The sequence below is a fragment of the Tupaia chinensis genome, unplaced genomic scaffold (genome assembly GCF_000334495.1).
Source record: "Tupaia chinensis unplaced genomic scaffold, TupChi_1.0 Scaffold148049_1, whole genome shotgun sequence".
Lineage (NCBI taxonomy): Eukaryota > Metazoa > Chordata > Mammalia > Scandentia > Tupaiidae > Tupaia > Tupaia belangeri.
Window position 1 is genome coordinate 3,683,528 of NW_006207899.1, and position 19,852 is coordinate 3,703,379.

Here is a 19,852-nt window from a genome sequence, read left to right on the forward strand (position 1 = left end):
TTACTCTTAGTGAAGAGACAAAGGCAGATGTGCACTTTGAGGGCTTCGCCACACTTTTCCTTTTGATATTAGTATGTCTTGCTTTATATTTTCTCTGTAGGCATCAATACAAAATCCTTTTGATCATTTTAAAAAATTCTCAATTCTTTTCAGAGTTTCCTCCCAGACTTTTTCCAGGTAATTGACTTACTGCGATAGGAACATTGACCACATAAAATGTTAAAACTCTGTCTAGCCCTGAGTAGTCCTCTCAAATACTCATGTAGGCATTTTTTGATGGAAAGGTGGTCTACACTGGGTATTATCACCCACTTGACCAGGAATAGCACCATCAAGTTAGGCATAAACAGTTCCACACTCCATAGAAAAGTCAGAGTATTTCAGGATAGCACAAACTGTAAAATGATTTTCTAAGACAGCTTTCAAATTTGTTAACTATTTTCTAGATTGCACAAATGTACTATCCCTGCTCAGCTTAGATCACACATAATTTTCCACATGCTCAGCTCCAAGAAAGCAGCATTCAGGAAACATAGCATTATAGGATGCCTAGAGTCTACCTCTGTTTATGGAAGCTTTATTCCCTCATGCAATTCCATGAGCCATTGCACTCCATGTAGGATTTTCTGTCTCAAGTACCTAAGTCTTCTAATCAATTTCATTCATACTATCCTGGAATGCCTTTGGCAATGGTAATGCTGCCAAACACTGACAATGAATGCTTATTATGGAGGTCTGTGGTGTCCAGGAAATAGAAAATGGAGAAGGGAAATCCACAAAACAATCTGGTGATTCTGCAGGCATTTCAGCTTCAACTTGAGAGTGATTATTGATAGATGCTTGCTAGAAGAAACATCTGTTTTTTACTTGACTGTATGGAAGCAAGTATCTACATACAAGTTTATCCTCTTATCTCTTCAATATGGCTTGAATAGACCTGGGGAATAGGAGATAGTGCATCTATCTCTTGTTTATTCTTTAAAACAACTGCCAAGACCTCCTTGAACTCCATCATAAAGCTCATTACAACATGAGAGTGCTATGTTCCCTTTGGGATTCTAAGATTGTATCTGTTAAGTGTTGTTCTCAGTTGCCAACTATACAGTACTCTTGCATTGGTCAGTTATAAATCTTCAGGCAACAACATTCCATGGTGGAAGTCTCTTCCCTGATCCACATTGAATCTTTTAAACACAGCTTTTGTCCAGTTCTGAGGCAGAAGCAGTAAGTACTGATGCAACAGGCTCACGGTCCCAGTAGCTGTAGGAAGGCTCTCAATATATAGGAAGTAAAAGAAAAAAATAATAAATCGCATGAAAGCCCTTGGCCTCAGTTGCCACCCCTCAATCACGATAAGCCACAGAGTCACCAGCTCTTTAGTCATTTAGTCCATTTTTAGAGTAGAAGAGTTGCTTGTGCTGCTCTTCCCCAAAAAACCTTACTGTGTGAGAACAAAATATCTTCATGCCCTCCTTTTACAGATTTTTAAAAGTTTATTACTTATATTATTATGACAATACTGGTAAATATAGCAATTTATTTCCTAGCATATGTTCTATTTTGAATATTATATGTATGTTTAAAATAGATTTTTAAAAAGAGTATGAAAAATGTACTCCTCAAATAGTAAGGCTTTTTATCCTAATACATGACAGTAGAGAGGATTTATCCGGAGTGTCCCCTTATCCTTGCTGTTGCTTCTTATTCATTTTCTATAAGGGGGATTTTTGCTACAGGGTGGGGTGTGCACTCACCAGAGAGACAGGGACAGAAAGCAAGAAATCACCCTTCATGTGGGGACAGCCATGCTGCAATCCTTCTCTGTTTTTTTTCTTGGAATTTCGGGCACACAAGTGCTTGTGTCTGGCATGAGTTTCTAGTCTACAGGTCCAGGACTTGAACCATCAGCCATATGGTCAGCCATGTGGGAGTCCAGCAACATAACCATTACACCATCAGCTGGTCCCTCTCTTAGTCATCTTCAATCCCCCCACCTGCTCCATGGCTATAAAGTGCTACTGGATGCTGAATTTAGAGCTGTCCCAAGTTATTTATTGAGATCTCTTTTCTCTTATCACAATAACCTTGAGAACACATGCTTATACCATTTAAAGTACTGTCCAGCTTTGGTTTTCATTTGCTAGTAAGGAGAGATCACTTAGACACACTATTGTTTGACTTCTGTCTTCTTTATGCTCTGCCTTTCCTTTAGAATTCAATTTGTTCAGCCAGAAGAACTAATTGATTCTTCTATTATTATATCATACTGTGCATTTCAGAGTACTGTATAAGTATTAGTATTCCCCTTGATGTTGCATGTTTTGAAAGACAGCACTTTCTCACCTTTAGTCCTTTCTTCTTCCATAACTTATGTTTTCCTTTTAGAAAAGTAAATTCTAGGAAGAGATTGTGATCTATTTATTTGGCTATGAAGGGGAGTAACATTTATATCTGATCATTAATCATTATTAATTGACCTCTTAATTTTGGACAAGAAATTGGGAGAACTTTCAAAGGGAACCATTTTAAAGATGATTTTTAAAGAGCTGTGACATCCCAAACTGTCTGCTGCTCATTTTCTGCCCAAATATCTCAGTCTATGACTCAGCTGCTCAAAATAACCTGCTTAATTAAATCAGTATTCACATACTGTATATATCTAAAGTGCATATGGAAAGGAGAAATAGAAGCAACATTCTTCAAATGAAATATTTTACATAAAGCCCCACACTAAAATTGATATGTGAAGTTTTAAAATATTTCTTCCTTACATTACCTTAATTTTTAAAAAGCCTCAGTTCAATTTAATTACATGAATTTGCATTATTTTTTATAATTATGTTATAATATATTTATCTTCTTTGAAATATATGCTGTTACAGGAAGTACAAATTCTCCCCGTTCTATAAATCAAAGTCAAATTATGGGGATGAAGACTATATATATATATATATAATATATGTATAATATGTATAACTACATACATAGATAGATATAGATAAATATGGTTTTGAAAGCTTCACATGATACTATGATACCACGAGTGAATAAATTAAATTAGCTATTTATTTCCCAGGCATGTTTTCCTTTCTAATGTAAATAATCCATTTTCTTTTTTTAAAAGAATTATTTTATTGAACTTATTTATTTTAAATTTGACCAGAAAGTGACAGAGTGTGAGAGAGAGAGGGAAAGTAAGAAAGCAAGCCACCAGGTCCGGGACTTGAACTGTGATTGGTCATGTGGGAGTCCAGTGGCCTTAACCACCACGACACCTGGCTGGCCTCAAGTAATCCACTTTCATTACTTGATTTTTTTTTCTTTTAATTGTCAAGTGGGCATATGTAATTGCCCAAAAGAGACAGAGAGGAGAAAGCACCCCTAGGGGACGGTCACACCACACTATCCTTCCTCCATTTCTCCATCCTGTTGGGGTTTGGGGCACACATGTCATGTACTCAAGGTGTTTTTCAAGCCAGCAGGCCAAGATTCAAACTAGGGTAGACTACGTGGGATTAAGCTCCCTTAGCCATTAGGCTACAGGGATCATCCCATTACATGCTTATTAAAATAATAAAATACATCTCTGAATTAAACATAATTTTATATCTGGAAGATAAAAAATATTCTCAAACATAGAAGAAAAAAATGAGTGCAGAAGAGATGAAAAAAGAACCCACAACTCTCAATATTATTTACTTGAAATAACTTAATATGAAGTATTGCTCTAATGTGGATGGTTTTCTATAAATTTGCACTTCTTTTTCCATATTAAAAAATCTAAATGTCAGAGTTATATCATCTACCAAAAAATGCTTATTTTAAATTGTAAGAATGTTTGAGTATTTGGTGAGATTTTCTTTTTATGTCTTACTAAATTTGATTTATCCTGTTGAGACAATGTCTGATATTATTTGATGATCTTATTATTGTACCACATGCCCTAATACATTTAATTTACAACAACATAAAATTTAATTGTGAATTTAAAATTCAAATAGATTAGGGCCAGCAGATGCTGTAGTGGTTAAGGTGCTAGACTCCCACTGGCTGACTGTGGTTCAAGTTCCACACTCGATGGCTTAAAAATCATGCCAGTTATGTGTGCATCACTTATTAAGAAAGTGTCTGTGACCCATTTCTTCAATATCTAAGTTTTTTTCACGGCTAAGATGATAAGTAAAGTTATCAACAATTTCATAGAGCTTTTGTGAGTTTTGAGTGACATAATTAATGCCTGTAGTGTGTTTACTCCAAGGCCTACCTCTTAGTAAATACTCAAGAATGTCAGCAAATATTATTGATATTATTTTTATAATACGTCAATATTCTGAAGACATAGCAAACCTAATTTTGCATAAACTCATCTTCACTAATTCTCTCTAGAGGCGAGATTTGGTGTGTTTGTGTTTTTATGCTCACTTTAGCTCCTATAGGTGAAATGGCTAACATGGAAGCTGGAGGAGAATGCATGCAGAGCTGTTAGGAGAAAGATGACAGCAGTGATATTGAGAGAAAGTGAAAAGATCAAATATGAAGGCTCCTTAGAGAGTAAGAGAAATCAGTATATTTAAGAAGCATTTATGTTTGTTTATACCTTACATGAATGATAGGGTACAAAACGGAGTAGAAAATGCCAATAATGACATATCTATAAATGCTGTGTGCAAGGGACAACTGAGAAAGACCTAATCTGAAGAACCCTAGAATAAATCAAGATTTTAGAGAAATACTCTTATTTATTTATTTTTATTTTATAAAATAACCCTGAACTTTTATGAAATATCCATCTAGTAGTATTGCTTAAGCACTTTGAAATAAAGTGATAGGGCTTGGAGGAGTGATATGTATTGAATTAATGTTTAGATCCATCATAAAAACAGAGACAGTAAATGCAGGAACCTATGAATTAAGATTTCGAAAGGGAAGAGCATGAAGTGAGAACCAAAGACAGTCAAGCTTTGAGAAAACTTCTTACTTTAGGACCTGATAGGAGGACCTGTGGATGCAAGGGGACTAAATAATATAAGAGGGACAGAAAATATAGTATAATTAGGGTTAGTTTTTATTGAGTAATTGACTTATCTTATGATAAGGATTTTATGGGTTTTATCTCATTAATGTGTTTTAATCTCATTAAGTTGGGACGCCATTTTAAACTGTAGCTCCTTTTATATGATTAATACCTCTTTTAATAATAATGTCATTGTGGTTTAGAGAACAATTTTAAAAAATGCCTCAAGGATTTGTGCTCATAAATGCCAAAAAACTGAAATGGTGACTGCCTAAAAACAGTGACCAAGTTCAGTGTGATAGTTTTTATTGATCAAAATACAATATAACATGAATAGAATTAATTAGATATATTTAAATTACACATTATTTTTTTTTAATTTTTACTTATTTGGAATTAAATCTCAGCCCATCCAATTAAAAGAGCAGCATTTCCATAATTTTATTTCATTACATTATTGTTGTATCCCAACACTTAAAGAAATCTTTTGAAACGCAAGTAGGCAAGAAAATGTATCAAACTCAACAAGACAAGTTATAGCTTTGTGTCTAACAGTCTCTTAATTGTTGACATAATTAAATTGAGCAGAACCATTAAAGTCACAATTTTGTAAGTTGTGATAAAAGAGATAAAAGTAAAATACTCTCTTCCTAATTAAATGACTATGAAGTGCCAATTCATTCTTTATTGGGGCAATTTAATATAAAGAGGCAGCCAGTCTTCTTTTTAAGCAAATGTGTCCCATTATTTTTTCCCCTTATTATATAACCTCCAGATTTGAGCAATTATAACAACTAAAAGTTATGGTAAAAGATATTTCTAAAATTTTCTTACGAAGAGAGAAATTTCTAAGGGAATGTTGGAACAAATCATATGTATTCTACTTGATAATATGTTTAATCTTCTATTGGAATAAAATATCATAAAAATGTTGTGGAAGAAAAATATAACAAATACTAAATAGTCTGACATAGGTCCTAGGTTGAAAATTGCTATATATGTATGCATGTGTATGTGTGTGTGTGTGTGTGTGTGTGTGTGTATTTGTATAATCCCAAACTACTAACTACTATTTCTTGTTAGGTTGTTTCTTTTGTTTCTTTCTTTTTTTTTTTTTTTTTGGTCTTTATTATCATCATGGCTTTTGATGAGGTACTGAAAAAAATCAGCACTTTTCTTTCTCTGAATGATAAGTATATTTAATAGCAAATAATTTAGCATGATTTTTTGCAGATAACTTATATAAACATATGAGTATGTTCTGTACATTGAATCTCTACCATTCCCTCCTCATTTTCTTTTTTTAGGATCTATAGGCAGGCAACAGCTGGGACTCATGTTTCTTGTAGCTATTTCCTTTACTTCATAGATTTAGCCCATGGCTCAGGCCAATCCTGAGATATGAGCCAGTCTCCCATGTACGCATCATGAGATCAGGGGCACTAACTTTAATGTACATATCCTGCTGATTTTGTTAATCAATCAGCTAACTTTTTAGTGTAATCTGCAAATATTGTAAGTGTTTAAAAAAAAAAAAAATCAGACCATTTCCTGATGACAGAAAGTCTGTGTTGAACTTCAAGTGATTTATGCAACTTTGATGGTAAACATATATAACCTTGCTGTATGCCAACTCACCAACCTGCCTTCATCAAGACATTCTGTCCTATATGAGTAATAAAATATTGTCCCTATCTGTTTTCTCTCCAGGTGACTCCTTCAGGAACAATAGACATTACGTGCACGCCCTGTCAGATTTGGTGCTCCTATATCACAAAACTCTATGACCTTATGATCTCACATTTTAACTTTCTTTTATTTAACCAAGAAACAGTTATATACGAGCCTACAAAAATGACATGGAAATGTACTCATTAGTAGTCATTAGAAAAGTAAAATTGAAAAAAAATTCAAATATCTGCTGTGGAATAAAAAAAAAAATTCCTCTAGCAATAAATTGTGATTATTCATGTGAAATAGTGTCAGTTGTGAAAGTTTGTTAGCTCAGTGTATGATGATTTTACCGGAGACTGGTCACATAGGTATCCTGTGTCCAGCATATACCAAAATTCTAGTCTCTCATAAGGAAAGCTGGTGTTTAATAAAATTGTACACAATTTTTGTACAGTGAGCTCTTCTTGGGGAATATTTATTTAATGAAGTATACAGTGTAAAAATGCATGATCGCTGCAACTCACCAACAACAACAACAACAACAAAAAAACACAAATAATCCAGAGTGAAGTCAGCAAGATCACAAAACCTCAAAACCCAGTTTATAAGTGAAAGCACCTCAAGCCAGCTCTAAATCAAAAGTAGGCACATTGAAATTTTTTTTTAAAGTTTTGTTTGTTTGTTTGTTTTTGGTCAACACTGATAGCTCTTATATCAAGTGACATAACTTGGCACAAATAAGAAGTCCTAATTGCAGCTACTCTCTCCGAAGACGGAGCAGAGTGGAACATGAATCCCACACTATGGGTTTTAGGAGACTGCCTGGTAGACTGGAATCTTTCTTGCCTGAGTCAGAGCACTTGATTGTTCAGCATAATTTTGTAGGAGGCTACAAAGAAAAAAACAGAGCTCAGAACTTGTTGACACATTAAAGAACATAAAATGCCACAGATATACACCTGAGGGAACACAATATAAGTTCCTAAAAAGGAAAACTAGCAACCTCTCTAAATGGAAAATCGCATATACAGATCCTAAGAAGATGCATCCCAGAAAAGGTTTGAGAGGCCTTTGGAATTTCTTGCATTACTCAAAGGTATTATCCCAGATGAAGCCAATCTGTAAAGACTAGAAGAGGGTGCTGTTCTACAAACTCAAATGACAGCAAACAAAACTACGTAGTTAATTAAAAAACAAGTCACACAAAGAAATATGGTAACATGGTTCAATTGAAGGATTCAAATAAGTCTCCAAAATTAACTCTATAAAGAAAACAGATATATTAAATACCTGACCAAGAATTTTAAAAAATTGTAAGTTCAAGCAGTGCAAGAGAACACAGACAGAAAACTAGAAATATTAGATAAATGATGCATGAACTAAATGAAAGTATCAAATAAATAAAAACTACAAAAAAGAGCCAAGAAGAATTTATTTAATCTAAACACTGAAACTCAATTTAAAACTTTCATTTAATGACAAAATATATCACTTTTATTATTTTTATTAGTAGGTTTTCATTGACATAATAGTTGTCTGTATTTATGGGTACAGTGAAATTTCTCAAAACACATATACAATTTGTATTGATTAAAGATGGGAAATAGACATGTCCATCATTTCAACCATTTATTATTGCTTTGTGTTCTGAATATTCAAAATCCTCTCTTTTTTTTTGCTATTTTGAAATGCATATTTCTAATACATCTTAATGGTTCTTTTAATTTTATTTTTTCAATTGGTTTAGTACATAGAATGAAATGAAAACTAAAATACTGCTCAATTATTTATTTCAAAGTAAACGCATATATAACCAACACTGAAATTAAGAAATAGAGCAGTGCAAGGGAAACCCTTCTCACCTGGTGGTTAAAAGGGCAGAATTCCACATGGTCAACTCTGGTTCAAATCACATTCCCAGTAGCTTGAAAAATAAACCAGGCATGTGTGCATGCATGCCCCAAATACCTACAGGATGGAAAGTGGGTGAGAAAGAATTGTAGCTTGACCACACCCCTTGGGGTTGTGCTTCTCTCTCTCTGTTCATCTCTTTCTGGTGATTGCATATGCCTTGCGGCAAATTTCTATATCTATGTTTGTATCTATATCTATCTATCTATCTATCTATCTATCTATCATCTATCTATCTATCATCTATAGAATATTGTAAATATCTCAAGCATTTATCACATATCTATTCTCATTTGGAGTTTTTTTCTTTTTTTTTTTAAAAAAAAAAAACAACACCATATTTCAATGTATACCATTTCATTCTTTCTTTACATACGGTTTTAACATTTAAGAGTGTTGACCGTATATAACAAATATGTTTTTTATTTCATTTTTTTCCTAAAGAATCATTTTATTAACTTTATATATTTATTTTAATTTGACCAGAAAAGGATAGAGCAAGAGAGAGAGAGAAAGTGAGAAAGCAGGCTGCCAGGTCTGGGACTCAAATCGCAGTTGGCCCACTTGGAAGTCCTGTGCCCTTAACCACCATGCCACCTGCCAGTCCTTTTAATTATATTTTTCAAAAAGCAAAAATTGCTGAAAGTTTTTTTCAACAGGTAACTTTTAAATCCTTTGTCTATTATATATTTCATTTTGAAAATTAATCCAAGTTTTGATTTTATGGTAATGAACATGCTGCTTTTCTTTAATATTTTGCCAAACATGACTATAATTTTTACATATTTTAAACTTTAAATTTAATTAATTAACTGTACTTTTGATGTTGGATGAACTGCATCTTGTTGGGATTATTACCATTTGTGTATATTCCTTCAGTAAACTGTAATTTTGGTGATTCACACTTTAATAACACAGGACTCTTCCATGAATACAGCCATTCATGTCTCTGGTGCACATGACCACATGACTAGTTTGGAGCATATATAGATGTGAGCAGTGTAGATTTGATGGTGTATGTCTACTTTTATTTTTGATAGATATTCCCACACTACTTCCCAAAATGATCTTTCTAATGCCACTACTCCTCAAATGTATGGTAGTTACCATTGCACCATATCCTTGTCAACATGCACATCAATCTTACATTTTAGCCATTATAATGAATGTGTAGTAGAAACAGGTGAGGATTTTATTGTGTTAATTCGTAGTGAAATTGTGTACTCTATTTCCAGCAATTTAGAAATATGAGACAAAGAGCCTGTTCATATTTCTTGCTCATTTTGCTACCTCTGATTTTATCTTATTCACATGGATTTGTAGATTTTACTTATATTCTGGCAATAATCTCTTGATTGGTTTTATGTTTTACAAATATAATCTTCCTCTTTATGATTTGACTTTCAATATTTTAATGACATCTTAATTGTAGTGGAATAGAATGTATGAATATTTTATATTATAGTTTATGTTTGTTATATCCTAGTTTATAACTTTTTACACTCAAGCTGTTTTTTAATGTTATCTTCTAGGAACTTTATATATAGCATGGTCAAGCTTAGATCTGTACATATACCAAGATTGATTTTTGTGTATCTTGAGTCACATTTAGTTCATTCTCAGGTATTAATACTAAATTTTCTTAGCCATCATTTTGAAACAAAAACAAAAAATTGTTTTTCTCCATTGCTTTGCAATGGTTTCTTTATAATGTATCCTGTGCCTGGAAACATAGGTTTCTGTTTTGAATTTCCACTGTCCTTTAATTAGTCATTTACATAATTTTAAAAGGATACCGTAGTCTCTTAATTAAATGTATTATTGTAATATGATTCCATATTCAACATAGTGATATGCTTCATTTATTCTATTTCCCCAGGTTTGGCTTTGGCTATACTTAAAATTTTGCTTGCCTATATAAGTTTTAAAACAAACTTGTCAAGTTAAAAGAAACATTGCTAATATTGACAAAATGACAAAATGATATATAAATGGATATATATAGAAAGGGTGTACAGTTGGTGTTGAATTTATATTATTAAAATGTTGATTATTTTTAAAGCCATGGACACTTTATAACATTTTATTTGTTGAAATATTTTAAAATTTCACACATTAGTAGATTATTTTTTTTTAATGTAGAAGTATCAAACTGTATTTTTTACACCTATTCTTAAGAGACTGAAAATATTTTTCCTTAAAAGTAAAAAAAAAAAATCTTTTTTTTGGGGGGGCATATAAGAATGGGATGTAGAAATGGAACTGAATCTGTATTTCATTTTACTTTTTATTATTATTTTAATATATTTTATAGATTCAATCACTATACATCAATACAATTTGTAAAGTGACTTTACCCACGAATACACTTCACACCAGTCAAGTTGAAGATATCATACATGTTATCATCAACTACCACCATTTTTGTGTCCGCTAAATGTCTTGCCGCAACTGCCACCATTTTTGTGTCCGCTAAATGTCTTGCCTCTCTATTTCTCTCCTTAATTCATTTCCTCTTACTCTTCCCTTTCTTCCACCCTCTTCCCACACCGTCTGTTGTATCAGTAACCATTTTTCATGCTTCTATATCCTCTAATCTTTCAGTTTCTGTCATAGAGTGAGGATAGTCAGTATATATGTGAAGTGGAAACACACAATGTTTCTGTTTCATAGCCTGACTTGCTTAAAGTGGAAACACACAATGTCTCTGTTTCATAGCCTGACTTGCTTCTCTCATCAGTAAATCTTCCCTATTTGTCCACTTTCTATCAAATGTCAAGGTCTTGTTTTTTTATATCTGACTAATATATTTTGACATAGTATTCATTATCATTGTGAAATTCATTGTTCATTTAAAAAAATGTTTAAATTTTAAAAAAGATTCCTGTTTTACTAATTATTATTATATTCACTTTTTAGTATTTTTGTGCCCACAAATTTATCTGTAACATTAGGGTTTTTTTTTTCTTTTATCCTTACACAGTCTTTATTTTATTGACTTGCCTTATTTAATGGTGTAGGACAATTTAGATCAAAATAGATGATACAAGAAATATTGTGCCTCTTCTAGGGTTAGTAGGTAGTGCTTAAGGTGTTGGAATCCACATGGCTGACCATGGTTTGGGTCCTGCAGTTCAGCATCCGACAGATTAAGACATTCAATGAGCATATTTGTGTGCATGCCCAAAATACCAGAAGGAGAATGGAGGAGAAGGGATTAATGCATGGTCATCCCTCCAGAGGATCATTTCTCACTTTCTTTCTCACTATCTCGCTCTGTCTCTTTCCAGTGAGCAGAAATGCCCTATGACAAATACCATTAAAAATATTGTAAATTTTATGCTTATTCTAAACATAAAAGTATTACATTTATAATATTAGTTATGAAAATATATTTTAAAATGTGCTTAGTTCATTGAGCTAATTATGTTTTTAAGTAAGAAGAGTTTATCAAGACTAGACATGGAAATCATAAAATCAACTTATTAAAATGATTATTAGATTTTTTCTTATATCCTCCCAATGTAACGAATTTTTCTTATTGATCTTCATAGAAAAATATCAGTCTTATGTTATTAAACTCATAATTGTAAATAAATACTATTTTTATTTATTTTCTTTGTTATCGTTCACATGAATTTACTTCCATTTTTAGGATTTCTGTGTCAATTTTTATTAATTAAATGAGCTCATGAATGTCCTTCACTGAATTTTATTTATTTATTTTTAAAGTGCTTTATTTTTAGGGCAGTTTTCGTTTCACAGCAAAATTGAGAGGAAAGTTACAGAGATTTTCCATATCCCCACTGCCCCCATAGATCAACATCCCCCACCACTTTTGTTACTATCAGTGAATCTATACTGATACAACATGATCACTCCAAGTTCATAGTTTATATTAGCATTCAGTATTAATATTGAACATTCCAAGGTTTTAGACAAATGCATAAAGATGTATGTCCACTACTGTAGTATCATAGAGAGTATTTTCATTGCCTTAAAAACCTGAGTTCTACTTATTAATTCTTGCTCTTCTTCCTATATCGTTATCTTTAAGTGGAAAACTATACCAGTGCATCTTATGAGTTTTACAGAAATTATAAAATGATTATACCATCTTTATTTATTTTTTAAGGTTTTGCTATAGGGCACATGTACTCATTGGAGAGACAGTGAGAGGGAAAGTGAGAAATCACCCCTGATGGAGGATTCCATACTGCAGTCCCTCCTCCACCATTATCCTCCTGGGACTTTGGGCACACACAAACATGCAACTGGCATGAGTTTCAAGCCACCAGGTCTGGAACTCAAACCACAGCCAGCCATGTGAGAGTCCAGAACATTAACCAATACACTACTGGCTGACCCCAACTGAATTTTAATGTTCCATATCTCTGGTGAGTCTCCATAAGGTATGAGAAGTTTTTAATTTTATTTATAATGTATTTTTTAGATCTTGAGTAGAATCTTATGATTTCAATTCTACTGGAAGGTTTTCTTGCATAGATTTACTGTGAGTTGTAATCATTTTAATAGTTATAGTCTATGCGGTTTATTTTTCCTACTATCATGTTTGCAAAAATATATCTAACCATTTGTTTTCATTTCATAAAACTTCAAATTATTCATATGAGATCATTTAAAATAGTATCCAATGAACATTTTACATTTAGTTTTTGTCCTAAAATCTATTATCCAATCAAGTCTTTTTGTACAATTGCTCTCTTTTGTTTTCTTGAATGCTTACAACTGATATAAGTCAAATATTTGACTTTTTAGGAATTCGAAAATTGCTCAGCTTCTACTCAATTAGTACTTTCAAGTTATCATTTTTTTTACTTTCTTTACATTAAATTTCTTTTCTTTCATTTTATTGATTTTCAGCCTTTTACTTTCTTTTCCTGTGAGATTTATGCCTTAGGGTGTGTGCTCACCAAAGAGAGAGAAAAACAGAAACAGTGGGAGAAAATGAAAAATCACCACCCAGTGGGGGAAGGAAAGTGAGAAGCACACCCTGGGAAGAAGCCACACTGCAATTCCTTCTCCTTCATTCTCTCCCTGGGATCAAGGGCAGTCATGCACACATGCTTGACATGTTTTACAAGCCACCTGGTTGGGAACTTGAACCGTGGTTGGCCATAAGGTTGTCCAGAGACCTAACACCTTCACCACCTGCTGGGCCACCTTTTGACTCTCTAATGTATACATGTACATCTATGAATGTACTTCTAATAGCTGATTTAGCAATATTTCAAATATTTGAATATGCTATAATTCATTCTTGTTATTTGTTTAAAGAGAGATTTTTGCTATAGAGTGCATGTGTTCACTGTAGAGACAGAGAGACAAAAAGTGAAGAATCACCCCCAGAGGGAGATAGCAATGCTGCAATCCCTTCTTCTTTATTCTCCTCTTGGGATCATAGACATGTACACAACTCATGGCCAGTATAAGTTTCAAAACACCAGGACCAAGACTCAAACCGTGTTTGACCACGTGGGAGTCCAGTGATGTAACAATTACATCATTAAAATAAGTAGGTGCCCATTTGGATATCTTCTATTATTCAAAAGAAATAACTTGTGGTTTTCATATTTAAAAATATATACTTGTATATATTCAAATCAGTATTTTTGTTTTGTAATTAATATTTATTGGGACAAGCAGTTGGAATAATGGCTATGTTGCTGGACTCCCATGTAGTCAAGCACGGTTCAAGTCCCAGACCCGGTAGCTTAAACTAACGCTGAGTGTGTGTGTGTGCATGCCCAAGATTCCGAGAGGAAAATGGAGGAGAAAGGATTGATGCGAGGCCATCTTCCCTGGGGGGTGATTTCTCACTTTCTGTCTCTCTGTGTCTCTGTCTTTCTAGTGAGTACATACACTCTATAGCAAAAACCTCTCAAAAAATATATTTATTTAAGTATATGTACACTTTGTACATTCTTCTAGCTTTCTTAATTCACTTCAGAGATTAAATCTCTTATATTTTTTAAAATTTTATTTCAAGAAACTAGTTTGAATTCATTTATTACAGAATTTGCTGTAATTTAATCAGTTTTTGTTTGCTTCACAACGTCTTTACTCATCTATTTACAGAATAGTGTTTTCTTCTGGTGAAAAGATCTGGGTTTCCTGTTACTTTATTTCACTGGTTTACAATATTATTTTCTTGATTGAAAGTACTCATTGGTTTATTTTTCTGTTTCTCTCTCTTTCTGTTAGGACTTATTTTCCTTGCTTTTTTGTTTGTTTGTTTTCCAGGAGCATGCATGCGTGCTAAAGAGAGAGGAACAGAGAGTGAAGAGGGAGAAAGCACCCTCCCAATGGGACATGGTCACACCATAATCCATTCATCCTGGCCCTATCAAGATTTGGGGCATCCACATACCTGTGCATAGCATGTTTTCCAACTGCCTGTGTAGGGATTTGAATTCTGGTCAACCAAAAGGCCATGGAACTACTCCATCCTCTGGCCGTTTTGTTCATTTTTATTTTTTCTTAAACAGTTTTACTATTTGTGTGTGTGTATGTGTGTGTGTGTGTGTGTGTGTGTGTTTAATAGGGAATCAATGGGGAAAAGAAAGAAGCAAAACATTTAAGGGACAAAAAATGAAAAATTATGTGTTCATAATAACATTTTTAACTGGACTAATATGCAGTGTATTCACGTTGGAAAAACTCATTTTGTAAGCTGTAATAATATACAGTGATTAAGTATATAAATAAAAAATGGCCTAATACTTCAATCATTTTTCAGGGTTTTAAAATTGATTTATAAGTATTTCACACACTAGATTTCAAGTCATGTTGTACAACCTATTTCCTCTCCTGTAGATCCCTGATATATGCCTTTTCTTGCTTTATTTAGAATGTGTTCTTCTGATGTACATCAATATATATTATCTTTTCAGTGGTTTTGAATCTGCTGAATTGCCTATTTTAATATTACCTAAAGTAGCATTCGGATCATATATATTGCTTTTATATTTGTTAACTCACTTTACCAACATGTTTGCAATGTAAAAAGAGCAATGATTTTTGGTATCTTTTACACAAATATTTTATTTTTATGTACACAAAATTATCAATATTTGCCTTTCTGTTTAGCACATTTTGAATATAATAGGAAATCTTTCCCACCCCAATGTCATAAACACATATTTCTACATTGATTTCTAAAAGTATTAAAATTTTCAAATTTTTAATTAGTCTTTAATATACCCAGAATTTACTTATATATATAATTTTAAAGACATAGTCTGTGAGATGGTTATCCCAAGTATTCTCTGGTGAAACTGGGGTTACAAGTGCACACCATGCTCCCAGCCTGTAAATTGGACCTAGAATTGAATCTAGGCCTCATATGTTGTCCAGACCTGGAGAGTACGGCATGCCAGCAGTGCACAGAACCACAACTGGGCCTTGAATTAATTTCGTATATAATATGAGTGATCTTACTTCATAGCTTGTACTAAGGGTTATAAAATCACTCCAGCATCCTGTTTCCCCTTTTAACATTTTATTTTAAAAATATCAAGCAAGCATATATAAAAGTACAGAGAAAGGGATAATAAGCCTCAGGTACTCATCACCCAGCTACAAGAATTATGAAATCATCATTTATCTTGTTTCATTCATACCTTTAATCACAATCTCTCTTGAGTGATTTTGAAGCAAAGCCAGACTCCACTATTTTATCTGTAAATATTTTAGCATGAATCTTAAAAACTCAGGTCTCTTTTAACTGCATTTTTGCATCTAAATTTAATTCTTTGCTCTCAATGAGTTTCTATAAATTGAATTATTTATTTATTTTTTTGCAGTTTGCCTTAATCAGTATCCAAGTGCAGTTTATGCATTGCAATTGATTTAGTGTTTCTAAGTTTCTCTCTCTCTCTCTCTCTCTCTATATATATATATATATATATATACACACACACATATACATGGGCTCTCTCTCTTTTTTAACAAATTATTCATTAAAAAACTGAACTGTTGGTTCTGTACAGATTTCCATAATTTCCATATTCTCTATTTTCCTGATTACAACTCAGTGGTATTTTCTGACATGTTTCTAATATTTATATTCTCTAAACAGCTGGTTAGCCCAGAGATTTCATCAGATTTAGATATGAAGTTTACCAAGAGTATAATACTTCATTCAGAATTTTGTGTACTTCCGTTAGTAAATATATAAAGTTTGTCAGCATATTTTGCAGGTGCGAATAACTACTAGTGGCCATTGCCTAGATCCATTATTTCATTGGGACTGAAAAATCGCAATGATCTAGTACATAACTCCTTTATTATTAATTATACTAATGCTTTTTAAACAGTTCATCTCTTTACAAGTTTATCATGCATGTAAACAAAATGAAAGACAAACCACGGTTCAGAAGAATTCATTGCAACAAAATGTTAGTATCCACAATATATAATAAACTTTCTAAAACATAATTAATAAATTATTAATTTATTTAATTGCATTGGCTATTATTATTATTTATTCATTTGACCAGAGAGAAAGAGAAAAGGAAAGCAAGAAAGCAAGCCACCAGGTCCAGGATTCAAGCTGTGGTCAGCCATGTGGGAATTCAGTGCCTTTAACCACCATGCCATCTGCTGGCTCCAAACTTTAAAAAAATCAGTAAAGGGAAAACAGGAAAAAATGGAGAGTTTTGTTTGTTTGTTTGTTTGCTATAGGGTGTGTGTGCTCGCCAGACAGAGACAGAGAGACAGAAAGCGAGAAATCACCCCCCAGAGGGGATGGCCACACAGCAATCCCTTCTCCTCCATTCTCCTCTTGGGATCCTGGGCATGCATGCACACGCACCTGGCGTGAGTTTTAAGCCACCGGGTCCGGGACATGAACTGCAGTCGACTACGTGGGAGTCCAGCGACATAGCCATTACGCTAACTGCTGTCCGCCCCCCACTTTTTTTTTTGGAGATATATTTTTTTTTGTTCTTCTTATTATTTTTTTTTACAGGAAAATATATAAGGCAATCGACAGGGGATTTGAAATGAAATACTAAATATAATCAAGCACATGAAAAGCTCTGCAACTTCACTGGGAATCATGGCAATGTAACTAAAGTAAAAATAATTGCCAAAATTTAAAAGTTAGACTAAATTTAATAATCGAGAGGATTCAAGGAAACACAAAACTGAGTGTAAACTAGCAGAACCACATTATACATATTTTAATAATACTCTCTGGTGATAGTGAAGGTGACTATACCTGGAGATTAACAATCGCCCTTCCACACATAAATCCTAATAAATTTTTCTCTCATGTTTCTAAGAATAATAATGTTTATAATGTACTGTGTGTAATAGTTTAAAAATAGAACACATGTATATTGCAAGTGAAACAGAAAATAATTTACGGTATTACACTAACAAGCAAATAAAATGATCAATTACATATGAACACCTACAGAATCCACCATAAAACTCTTGGATGTGATAAATAGATGCAGTAAAGCTACAGGATACAAAATCAATATGCAAAATATACAGTTTTGCTATGCATCAGTCATGTGTGGCCTGAGACAGAAAGTAATCTAATTTACCATCGCAACAAAAAAGTCTACAATACCTAAACATAAATCTAACTAAGGAAATGAAAGTTCTATACAATAAAAACTTAAAAAATAAAGGGAAAAATTGGAAAAAATACAAAAATAATTAAACAAACAAAAAAAACCCCTTCATGGAATGGAAGAATCAATTTAGTTAAAATTTTGACATAATTCAAAATAATTTCTTAATTCAATGAAATTCCTATAAGAATAGAGAAAACATTCTTCATGGGAATCATAATTAAAATTTTCCATAATCACAAAAAAAGGCAGTCTTGCCCAAGCAATACTATCCAAAACCAAAATAAATAAATAAATAAATAAATAAATAAAGTTGGATGCATCACACTAACAGTCTTCAAAATATATTATGGAACCATTGTAAATAAAACAGCATGGTACTTGCACAAAAACAGACACCTAGACTAGTGAAACTAAACTTTTATCTCTAATCATTTATAAAAATAAACACAAAATGAATTGAAAACACAAACATAAATCACAGAACTATAAAACTATTTAAGGAAAGTTTTAGGAAAACACTTCAAGATTTAGAAATAGGTAAATATTTCTTAAATAAGATCCTTAAAGCTCAGGCAACAATGCCATGAACAGACAAGTGATACAAGTAAGAATATATCAAGCTAAAAAGCTTTAGCATAGCAAAAATACAAAACAAACAAAGAAACAAAAAACAAACAAATAAAATACATAGATAGTCAACTTATGGAATGGGAGAAAATATTTGCAAACTATCTTCTGATACGGAATTGATGACCAGAATATATAAGGAACTCAACCAGCTCACATGCACACACATAAAAAGCCAATAATCTAATTTTAAAATAGAAAATCTCGCCAAATAGACAACTCGCAGAAGAAGACATAAAAATCAATGAAAAACATAGGAAAATGTGTTCAATATATCTTTTATTAAGATAAATACAAATCAAAACCACAATGAGTTATTACCTAACTCTACTTACAATGGCTGTGATAAAAAATTTAAAAAAAGGCAGACTCCCAAATGCTAGGAAGGTAATAGAGAAAAAGATACACTCAGGCACTGCAGGTGGAAATGTAAAGCAGTACAACCACTATGGTAAACAATATAGAGGTTACATGAACATCTAATAACAGAAGTATCCTTTGAACCAGTGATCCCACTCTCGGGCATTTACCGAAAGGGCAGGAAATCACTCTGTCAGGGAGACATTCGCACATTCATATTTATTGCAGCATTATCCACAATATCTAAGATCTAAGTGCTAAAAAAATTGATGAACAGATTAAGAAAATGAGGCACATACAGATAATGGAATTCTACTCAACCATAAAAAAAAACAATAATATTCCATCATTTGGCATAAAGGGGACACATCTAAAGATGTAATGCTAGGTGAAATTACCAGACTGTGAAAGACAAATTCTGTATGTTTGTACTTAACACATATCAAATATCTGCACTCCATGGTGGAAACTGAAGGACTCAAAGGTATAGATGTAGAGAGAATTAAGACCGATACCAGAAACTGCAACAAGGGGAAAGTTGAGGAGTCAGAGGAAAAACACTGTACCATAAGAGACTATAAACAGGCATTGCCAACCTAATATATATATATATATAGCATATCTGCATTATTTTTAATTGTTCTGAATTATATTT

At 32.8% G+C, this 19,852-nt stretch overlaps 1 pseudogene; it reads right to left on the reverse strand.

Annotated features, from left to right (window-relative positions):
* Positions 1-585: 585 nt before the first annotated feature.
* LOC114006443 (E3 ubiquitin-protein ligase FANCL pseudogene) lies at positions 586-1,384 on the reverse strand (annotated as a pseudogene).
* Positions 1,385-19,852: the final 18,468 nt, after the last annotated feature.